A 10,984-nucleotide genomic window follows, 5' to 3' on the forward strand; every position below is an offset into this window, starting at 1 on the left:
TTTACCAACTCAACCTAAAATAATAAACCCATCATATGTTAAGAAAAAATTATGAAAAAAATTGAATTTCCAAAACAAATAAATTTAATGAGGAGTCACAATATTTCACATGTTTGCAAATCTCTTTAGTGTCCAGCTTAAAAGATACCTATATCCCCATATCTTCCTGTTCATTAAATCTGTTGCAATACTTTTTTTTAATGGAAGTTTGTGAAGAAAATCCAGCCACCCACATATATGTAGCTGAAAAAGAGAGCTTTATTTTAATATTTTCAGATAATTATGGATACTTTTCTCAAATATTATACCAAACTTCATTATGTTTCTTAAAGATTCACTGCAGTTTGGACGATGAAACCATATCAATGAACTTTTCATACTTTGTCTCTTTAGAATACAATGATTTCTCCTGTACTTCAAATGGTTCTTACATCCATGCATGGTTCGAGTGATATCACTCATTTGAAAAAAAATATGGATTCACTGAGTTATTCACCTCTTTTAAATGTTGACAAATTTCTTCATGTGGCAACAACAACAAAAAAATCCCATTCATTAATATCACTATTAATCTCATCAGAAAGATGTTAAGTATTGGAAAGCTCCTCAGATCACAATAGTGGTCATATTTTTGCAATAAAATTTTATTTCTAATTGTTGCTTGAAAGCTTGAAGTTTACTATTTTGCAACAGAGTTGCTTTTCTTGAAGTGCCAGTCTCATTTCATTCATTTTTGGAGAAAATTTCTGCCAAACACCCAAATCTGAATAATTATAGTTTTCCTCTCAGTCATTCTTTCAAGGAAAAAGGGTTTTTCATGAATAAACCAGTTGGTTCAACTCACAATTCAATTATACAAGTGTTTCTCTTTGAGACAACTATCATAGCAGAAACAAAAATAGATGCGTTCTATGTGTACTTCTCTTTCTGAAATGTACTCGAGGATTAAGATTTAAAATGATTATTTTATTGCTTCATTGAAGACATTCTTAAGTGTAAAGGGTATTTTTTGTTGCTGTAAGTTCATGACAGTTAGAATACAATACCTACTTGTACTGTTTGGCTCCACTGACTTAATTTATGCCAAAGCACCAGCAGTTTTATCCAACATTGCTTCTGCATCGTCATGGCAAATGTCAACACAGTTGTTCCAGGATAAACTATGAGATTCAAAAAAGTTATTCAACACTTTGAATATCTCAGCACAACCTGTGTTTGTTGCCAAGCATGAACATAAAAAGATCTTCTTTGATGTGCTTATCCAGAATGAGTACAAGCAAGAGAGCACGTTCTGCCACATCAATAGAGTAGTTCATTTATACATCAAAAGGGCAATTCTGCAGATAAGACATTAACTCATTCTTCATGTTTGTAGCTAAATCTTTAATTTATAGGCCATGTAGCCTCTGCAAAACTCTGCTGTACATTCATAAGAGAATGAGAGTGAAAAAGGAAAAAAACATCTTTAGTAGTATCATAAAAATGATTTTAGACTGATGGACCATTTGATGAGATTTGAGGGCTCCCAGGCATCTATAGATCATACTTTGAGAACCTTTGCTTTAGGGAAATCTTTTTGGCAGATTATGAAGAATGAATTGCAGTAGGGAGAGTCTTGAGACAGGGGGCCCAATTCGAAGACTTAAATTGCTAAATATTCCAGGGGAGAAACATGAGCACCTAAAAAAGGATGATGATCCTATGAGAGAAGAGAAGGAAATATATTTGAGAGATGTAGAGTGAGGTTAATCACAAAGTTTGGAAACATTGTGCATGTGGGATTCATAAGTGAAAGGAGCTGAGGAATGTCCTTGTGGTTTCAGACCTTGGTATCTAGAAAAATAGAGGACAAACAAGAATAACAGGAAAATCTGGAAGAAGGATGGATTTATGGGAAAAGATAAATTCTGTTTGAGATGTCTATGTGGCATCCAGTTTAAAATGTCCACTATGTAGTTGGTGATACAGTGCTGATGCTCAGGAGAGAGACTAGATCTAGGTAAATTGATTTGGTATTGATCCACATGGGGCAGATAGGTGGTGCAGTGTTTTATCGAGCATATGGACTTCTTCTTCCCTGGGTCAAATCTGGCCTCAGAAACTTAAGTAACACTGGGCAAGCCACTAAACCCTGTTTGCCTCAGTTTCCTCATCTAAAAGATGAGCTAGAGAAGGAAATGATAAACCACTCCAATATCCTTACCACAAAAACCCAAAATGAGGTTACAAAGAGAGGGACACTACTGAAATGACTGAAAGACATTCACCTGCATCAACATGATTTATCAACCTGTGAGAGGTAGTGAGATCACCTAATGAGGAAATATAGAAAAAAAGAGAAGAGGATCCCATATTTGGGAGACACCAGCAAAAGTGACTAGTCAACAGGTAGATAAGTGGTGAACTAAGGGAAAACCAAGTCACATAAACCATGAAAGTAGATATTATCCAGGAGTCTGGGGAACTAGAAAATTAGGATATTTGGAAGAACATCAACAGGAATATGTAAGTTCCTAGATTTGGGGTGGAAAGGAAAATTGCAAACCAGGCACTCAATTCACTGAGAAAGGAGAGAGAAAACACTGATGATTAACAGAAAATAACTACCAGAATTTGTATTGGCTACTAAAATTGTATTGCATAAACCTCAAAAAAGGAGAGGCTGCTGAATCATGACAGTTAAGGGAGAATCTGAAAAGTGCGATTTAGAACAAATGATATTCTGATTCCTCTATTACAACTGCTAAGTTGGTGGAAAGAAGTGAATGTGCAGGTCTTAAAGAGTACCAGATGATGGAAAGAGAAATAGAGGATGTGATATAAGATAAGAGAAAGTATGTCATGAAGCAGATCTCCCAAAGGGCACTTTAGAAGGTGTAAGCAGATCTGGGACATTGTGGGAAGTAGGGCTCATGTAGATGGGAGTGGGAAACCTGACAAGTGGAGTGAAAGGGGAGTTTTTCAGTCACGAGTCCAGAATAAGAGGAAATAGGTATATGCTCATTACTGAGAAAGGAGTCAAGGTAGAGTAGCAATAAGGTTCATTGATGAAGGCAGGTAATCAGAAATTTCAAGGTGAATCCTCTGGATTTTGACATACTGCTTAACTGTCCAACCTGATATTGCCCTGTATCATATGACATATTTGGAAGAGGAAGTTGCTGTGTTCCTATAGGCTGGAATAAATCTAGCCATGCTGTGGCCCTTGGGTATCTAGAAGCAAAGTGATGAGGTTGGACGTGGTATCTCCAGACATTCTCAGGCCAGGTGTGAACAGGGATTGATCACTTTCAGGCCACAGGTCTTCCAGAAGCCTAAGGATGATGACAGAGATTGTATTTCCCAAGTCACCTTCTAGAACACTTCTTTGTTGTGGTTTCTTAGATGATATGCCTTCTAAGGGGACAGGAGATGGTGTGCCTCTGTTACTCCTCTCTAGTTGATAGTCACTTAACCAGAAAAATTAATGATAGTACTTCAAGGGATAAAAAATGGTCATTCAATGAAATGGAAGGATTTCAAGCTTTCCTAAGGAGAAGACCAGAATTGAACAAAAAAGTTGATCTCCAATATCAAGACCCAAGAGAAGCCTAAAAAAACAAAAAGGGAAAAGAAATTATAAGGGATTAAATTACATCACTACATACAAAGATGATATGTGTAATTCTTAAAAAAATGTACCACAAATCTTACAGCTAAAAGAAATATGCCTAGACAGAGGGTATAAGTATAAGGTGAATTTGAGGGGATGATATAAAAAATAATAGGGATGAGGAGGAGTACACTGGGTTCAGAAGGAAGAGAGAGGTAGAATTGGGCAAATTATGTCACATGAAGAGGTATGGAAAACCTATTATAGCAGAGGGGAAGATGGGAGGTGGGCAATGGGCATTCCTTGAACCTTGCTCTCATCAGTATTGTCTCAAAGACTGAATAAGATGACAGTCAGTTGAATATAAAAATAAATATATGTTACAGGGTAAGGAAATAGGGAGGAGATTAGGTAAACAGGGTGTTGAAAACTGACAGAAGGGAGGGCAGATCAAGGGACGTGGTAGACAGAAGCAAAACACTGGTGAGGGTGGGAAGGGTAAAAAGAGAGAGGACAAAGGGGAGGAAAAATAGGAAATACAGTTAGTAATAATAACTCTAAATGTGAATGGGATGAACTCTCCCATAAAACAGAAGCACATCGCAGAGTGGACTAAAAAATAGACTCCTACAATATGATGTTCACAAGAAATATACTTGAAGCAGAGACACAAACAGCAAAGGTAAGAGACTAGGATAGAATCTATTATGCTTGAGATGAAGTAGAAAAAGCTGGCATATAAATCCTGATCTCAGACAAAGAAAAGCAAACCTAATTAAGAGTTGAAGAAGGAAATTGCATCTTGATGGAAGGTACCATGGACAATGAATAATATAAATTTTAAACATATATGCAGCAAGTGGTACAGAATTGAGATTCTTAAAGGAGAAGTTAAATAAGTTACAAGTTCATTACCAAGAAAAATATAGAGAGAATTACAAAATGTAAAGTAGATTATTTTAATTTTATGAAATTAAAAAGCTTTTGCACAAACAAAACCACTGCAATCAAAATTAAAAGGAAAACAGAAAACAGCATGTATCTCTGACAAAGAACTTATTTCTCAAATGCATAAAGAAATTAATTTATAAGAATACAAGTCATTCCCCAATTGATAAGTGATTAAAAGATATAAACAGGCAGTTTTCGGATGACAAAAATCAAAGCTATCTATAGGATTATGAAAAAATGCTCTAAAATCACTATTAATTATAGAAATGCACATTAAAACAATTCTGAAATATCACCTCACACTTACAATTGGTTAATATGACAAAAAAAAAAAAAAGAAAATGATGAATGTTGGAGAAAATGCTGCAAAACTGGGAAACTAGTGCACTATTGGAGTTGTGAAGTGAGCCAAACATTCTGGAGAGCAATTTGGAACTAAGCCCAAAGGTCAACCAAACTGTGCATACCCTTTGGTCCCGGAATACTACTACTAGGTCTCTATCCCAAGGAGATCATAAAAAAGGGGAAAAGGACCTACATGTGCATAAATATTTATACCAGTTCTATTCATGGTGGCACAATATTGAAAACTGAGGAGATGCCCACCAGTTGGGGAATGACTAAACAAGCTGTGGTACATGAATGGAAAGAAATACCATTGTGCAATAAGAAATGATAAACAGGCACATTTCAGAAAAAACAAACCAAAACATGGAGAGACTTGTATGAACTGATACAAAGTGAAATGAACAGAACCAGGAAACCATTGTACTCAGGATTAGCAACATTGTGTGAAGATCAACTATGAATAACTTGACTCTTCTCAGCATCACAATAATCGAAGACAAGTGCAAAGGACTCTCCAAAGAAAAATGCTATCCACTTCCAAGTAAAGAACTGATGGTCTCTGAATGGAGATTGATACATACTTTTTCTCCTCTTACTTAATTCTTTCTCATGTTTTTTTTTTTCTTTTGATCTCTTTCTTCTTTCACAACTACGACTAATATGGAAAAATGTTCTTCATGATAGCACATGTATAACCTGTATCAAATTGTCTACTCTTTTAGGAAGAGAGAAGGGAGAAAAAATTGGAACTCAAAATCTTGTAAAATGAATGCTAAAAGTTGTTTTGACATGTAATTGGGAAAATATATTATTTATGGTCACATAATCAGAAATGGGACTTGAACCAAGTCTTCTTGATTTTGAGGCCAGCACGCTATTGAGCCCTCTTCAATTTATCACACACACACACACACACATACACACAGACAGACAGTCAACAGAACTTACTAATACTGGAGTTAGTCTGGGTCTCAGCTGGGGCTGGGAAAAGATCAAATCAGAGACGTCTCCAGAGATCCTTGGGAATAATGATCGTAGTAGAAATAGAGAGTCAAAAGATATTCTAGTCCAGAGGTGTGACAACACTCCAAAGCGAAGCAAGAAGCAGTTTGAAATGTAATTGGGACATATTGAACAACAATAAAAAAACACGATAGAGTATAGATTTCTTCATTTTTAGTTTTCTGAGTCTATATGCTACCTAAGGGATCGTTATGTCTGGACTCATTTCTATCTGACACCGATTGTTCCAGTCTAGAGAACAGAAGAGAGGCTGTTCCCCAGACTTAGAACATGGTTATTGGAAGGTCTTTTTGGGGCTTGTGGTTCCATACTTCTAGGAAGTCAGATAGCTATGGGGTGAGAGTAGTTGGTTTTTTTGTAGGTGCTGTGAAATCAGAACAGCTCAGGTCTTTTATAAAGAGAACCATCTTCCTGCTCTAGCAGGGCAGACTAATGGATAAGAAACCACAAATTCCTAGCCCCAAACAGAAAATTACAGATATGTAGGGTTCCAGAAAAGGGGCAATCAGAAAGAAACCAAGTAGAATGAGTAGACATGTCTAGGAAATACAGCAGAATGTCTCCTTTGGAAAGAGGAAGATTATATCAGAATAAAATGGAGAATTTTTTTTCTCAATACAATGCTGGGTTATATTTAAACTTTGCATCTCCTGAAAATAGGTGATTAAGAACATTTGTTGAATTGTACCAAGTCTGCTATAAGTGTAACTTGTGGATGAAAGTTTGAGGAAAAAGGAAAACAATAATCATAGTCACTGTGGGGTATGATGTAGGATGTTTAATGTAATTATCTTATTTAAGATAGAGAAACTATAAGCAAGATAAAAGACCTGCATAGGACATTAAATGACAGAATTCAACCCATACATATGCATATATGTATGTATATATACATACACATATACATACATATATTCAGGATGAGAATATGAAAATATAGTTTTCTTCCTTTATGTCAATTCTTTAATTGTGGTTCATTTTAATATGGACAAGTAACATTTAAAAAGGCTAAGAATTAAAATTTTCACCCTCCTTATCAATGATCATTTTTGTCCTGCTAATTAGATGCCAGAATGAAGTCTTCTGCTTATTGTACTGTATACTAATTTTCATAAGTTAGAACTAATGTTATAATAAAAAATGGAATATGAAATATGAGTATACACAGTATCACAAAGTCTAACATTCAAATTGTGCTTTACTATTCATGCATAATTATCTACATTAAAATGTATTTAGGGCACTTTCCCGCATTTTCCTCCTCACCAAATCTTTCTTTGTGAACATTGTTTGTATATTTAAATTAAAATGAAACAGACCATTTGAAGCTTGGAAATGTTATTTCTTTCATTTAAAATTATAATCAGTGATGAACATTTTAAATTTAAACTGGAAATACAATGCGATAGCAATAATCACTATTCAAATAACTGTTCTGATGAAGATTTACTTCAAGTTTTATATTACCTTTAGAGAAAGGACATAAGAACAATCTTATAACACATATACAATATTTCCATAATATCACAATTCATTGCTAGCTAGTGTTCCATGCTATAATCTATGTCTCAGATCGACACTTTTATGATAGCTATTTCCATACTTTTTTTTAAATAACCAAAGAAAGAAAAAAAACAAAATTTCTAATGCCAAAAAGAATCAGGATTCAAGGCAATTGCCTGAATAATTGAGACAATTATCCCAATAACTCAGCAACTTAAAGCCCAATTTCATTAGTGAAGTCAAATGATGAGTTGAGGCAGTTATCTGCCTAATTATAGAAAAAAATCAGGGGCAGGGGGAAGACCTATTACCAAAAATAGATTGGTAATTGAGACAAAAGTAACATTTTTGCTTTCATTATCTTAATAATTACCTTAATTCCCTATCTAACTTTCCTATACATCTGTCAAAGGTAGAAAGATAATTCAGGGATTGGACTCAAATCACCAGATAATTGTTTTGCTCCTGCAACTCCTTTTGTTTTGGGAGGGAACTTTTAAAACATCAGAAAACTGATCTCAAAGCAATACTATGAAACTTTGTTCCATCTTAAAGAATAAGGTCCAAATCCCAGACAAGATCAACATTTAGCAAAAGGGGCAATTATTCACAGAATCTCACAGATGTCTGTCCTAAGATGTAGTACCTGGAATGTAATAGCACAGTAATTCTTATTCATTGATCAATTAGTTACTTGATTAGGCAACTTGTTAGAACTGTTAGCCTAGAGTCAGGAAGCTGAAAATTCAAATTTTCCTCTCCTTCCGACAATATTATTATCCACATTTTGTAAATGAAGCAGGTTAAGTGACTTGTGTTACAAAGAGGGAGTAAATGTTTGAGCTTGGATTTGAATTCAGAGTTTCCTGACTCTAAGTTAGTATTTTATCCATTCATTGTGTCACCTTAACTGCCCCTAAATGAAGAGTTTTGAGTGGAATGTAATAAGAGTGATAACACAAACAAACTAGTACTTTAAAAGCAAAAAAAAAAAAAATCCCAAACCTTGAAAGTTTATGTAGTTCATGTTGTTTGGAGAAATTTGAGAAAAGAAAGCATGTGTTTGTGCTCCATGTCTCAATTCTGAAGTCTTCTAGGTCCTCTTCACTTTCTTACCAATCAGCAATGTAAATGGGAAATATTATAATTTTGCAAACTAAATAATCCAGTGAATTTGGCATTAATCCAGGGAAAATTTGAGACAGAGATTATTAAAGGGAGTGTTTGTGTGCACTCAAGGAGTGAACAGTGATCACCACAAGCCATCATAGGTTTACTTAGAACAACTCATGTCAAACTAATTTCATTTAACTTTTTTGTAGAATTTTGTGACCTCCTCTACAATTTTGTTCCAAGTCAACATGATCCATAAAACCTTCGATTAGAGACTTAGTGTCTTGACTCTATTTATTTTCCATTAGTCAGTCTAATTATGTGGAAGAGGTTGCACTTAGAGTGATGAGAATTTTTTTTTTATTCAAAAAGCAACTCATGGACAAATTTCTTTATAAGTGTGGAGGACTTGTGATCTGCATTGTTAGGGGGAATACCCACATAGACAAAGTCACATGTCTATAAACTACTGACCTAAAAGCTATAGTGATAAATCAAGGAAATGCCAGAGCCTTGTATCATTGTGAACAATTTCATGGGATACTTGGTCATATCATATTATACATGTTATGTTATATGTTACAATTATAGCAAATTATATATTATTACATAATATGCTATATTGCATATTATATTCTGTATTATGCTATTATATGTAACATATGTAATATATTATTATGTAATATTATATGTAATTATATGTAATATGTTATAGATGATGTATATATTATAGATGTATATATCATAGATGATGTATATATTATATACAATGTTATACATGTTACATAAAATATATTGTATGTTACATATAATGTATATTATATATATATCATATTGTTAGTGTCTGCCATTTTGATACTTTTGGCTTAAGTGTGACTATCAATTGCAGAAGATGAAGTAGAGTAATTCTACAGAGTCCTTGACATGATCTTCTAACATCATTCAATATATTTTTTGATGCTCTGTGACTTCAGTTGATCATAGAAGAAGATAGTAAAAATTCTTAGGGAAAAAAATGGTTTAGGAGCTGGAAAAAAGAGTGGCCGATGGCTTGCATACTGTTTTCTGACTTTCCTTTCATTATGGATCCAAGTTGGAAGAAAGGGAATAGATCTAGAGATCTGTGATTTCATCAATATAGGGACCTTCTGAGAGAGGAAACTCCTACCAAATCAGTTCAGTCAACAAATGCATATGCAGAATTTACTGTTTGGCAGACAGAGCTAAATGTAGAGAATACTAAAACTAGCAAAAAATTTTTAAAAGGCAAGCAAACAAGACTAAAAATAAAAAATAGTTAAGTCCCTCAGGATTTCTCTTTCCTGTTTACTTTTTCATGCTTCTCTTGACTCTTGTGTTTGAAAGTCAAATTTTCTATTCAGCTCTGGTCTTTTCATTAAGAATGCTTGAAAGTCCTCTATTTCATGGAATGACCATTTTTTCCCCTGAAATATTATACTCAGTTTTGCTGGGTAGGTGATGCTTGGTTTTAATCCTAGCTCCTTTGACTTCTGGAATGTCCAAAGGAATGCAGCCTGGGGAAAAATGAAGACATGATGAGTTCAGCATACTCTCTGTAACTTGTAATTTCAGAGAATTCCCAAACTCACACAGAAGCATGTTTCTCTGTTCCATCATAAGGATCCCTGCAAGGTACATATTGACTTGGATTTAAATTGTAAAGTTATCAGTATCTTAGTGTATTTTTATTACTTATTTAATTAAATATTTCCCAATTGCATTTTGATTTGGTTTAGCTATACTGTGTTTTCTCTTTCTCAGAGCATGCCATGCTTCCCTCCCTTTCCCCATTCTTGAGAATCATTCAATGTGACAAATAGTATCTTTTGTTTTAGGATAGGAAAAATGATTGAGCACAACTGATTGATCAAAGGTGGGCTACTGCACCCAGATGACTCTGGAGGAGAAAGTGAGTCTGGTGACCTTGCACAACCCTCCCTCGCTCAAATCAAAGTCAACTGCAAATTATGTCTTCATCTCCTAGATGTCATGGTCCTCGCAGAGAATGAAGAACAAACACAAACAACAAACTCTTTTAGTACAAAACAAATCAAGAACTACTTCATTTTCCCCAAATATAGAACTTCATAGTCACTAAAGAACAATCCTTTCTCCAATTTTTTTGTGTTGTTCTTTTCCTGGATTCCTCTCCAGAGCCTCTAGAGAGAGGGTAAAAGGATATTATTTCATTTTGGGCAAACTTATCAAACTTGCTTCACTGGGTAATAACAACTGCATCCCAGCTACATGTATACAATTCAATTCATTGAATAATTATTAAACACTGACTATATGTCAGGCACTGTGCTAAATTTTGGGTACACACACAAAAAAAGAAACAAAAGACTTGAACTATCATAGGGATTTCAAAGAGTAACACAACTGGTACAAGTGATATAACAATGATACATTGTATGATTAAACTTGAAAAAC

Source organism: Notamacropus eugenii, chromosome 3 (assembly GCF_028372415.1).
Source record: "Notamacropus eugenii isolate mMacEug1 chromosome 3, mMacEug1.pri_v2, whole genome shotgun sequence".
Classification (NCBI taxonomy): domain Eukaryota; kingdom Metazoa; phylum Chordata; class Mammalia; order Diprotodontia; family Macropodidae; genus Notamacropus; species Notamacropus eugenii.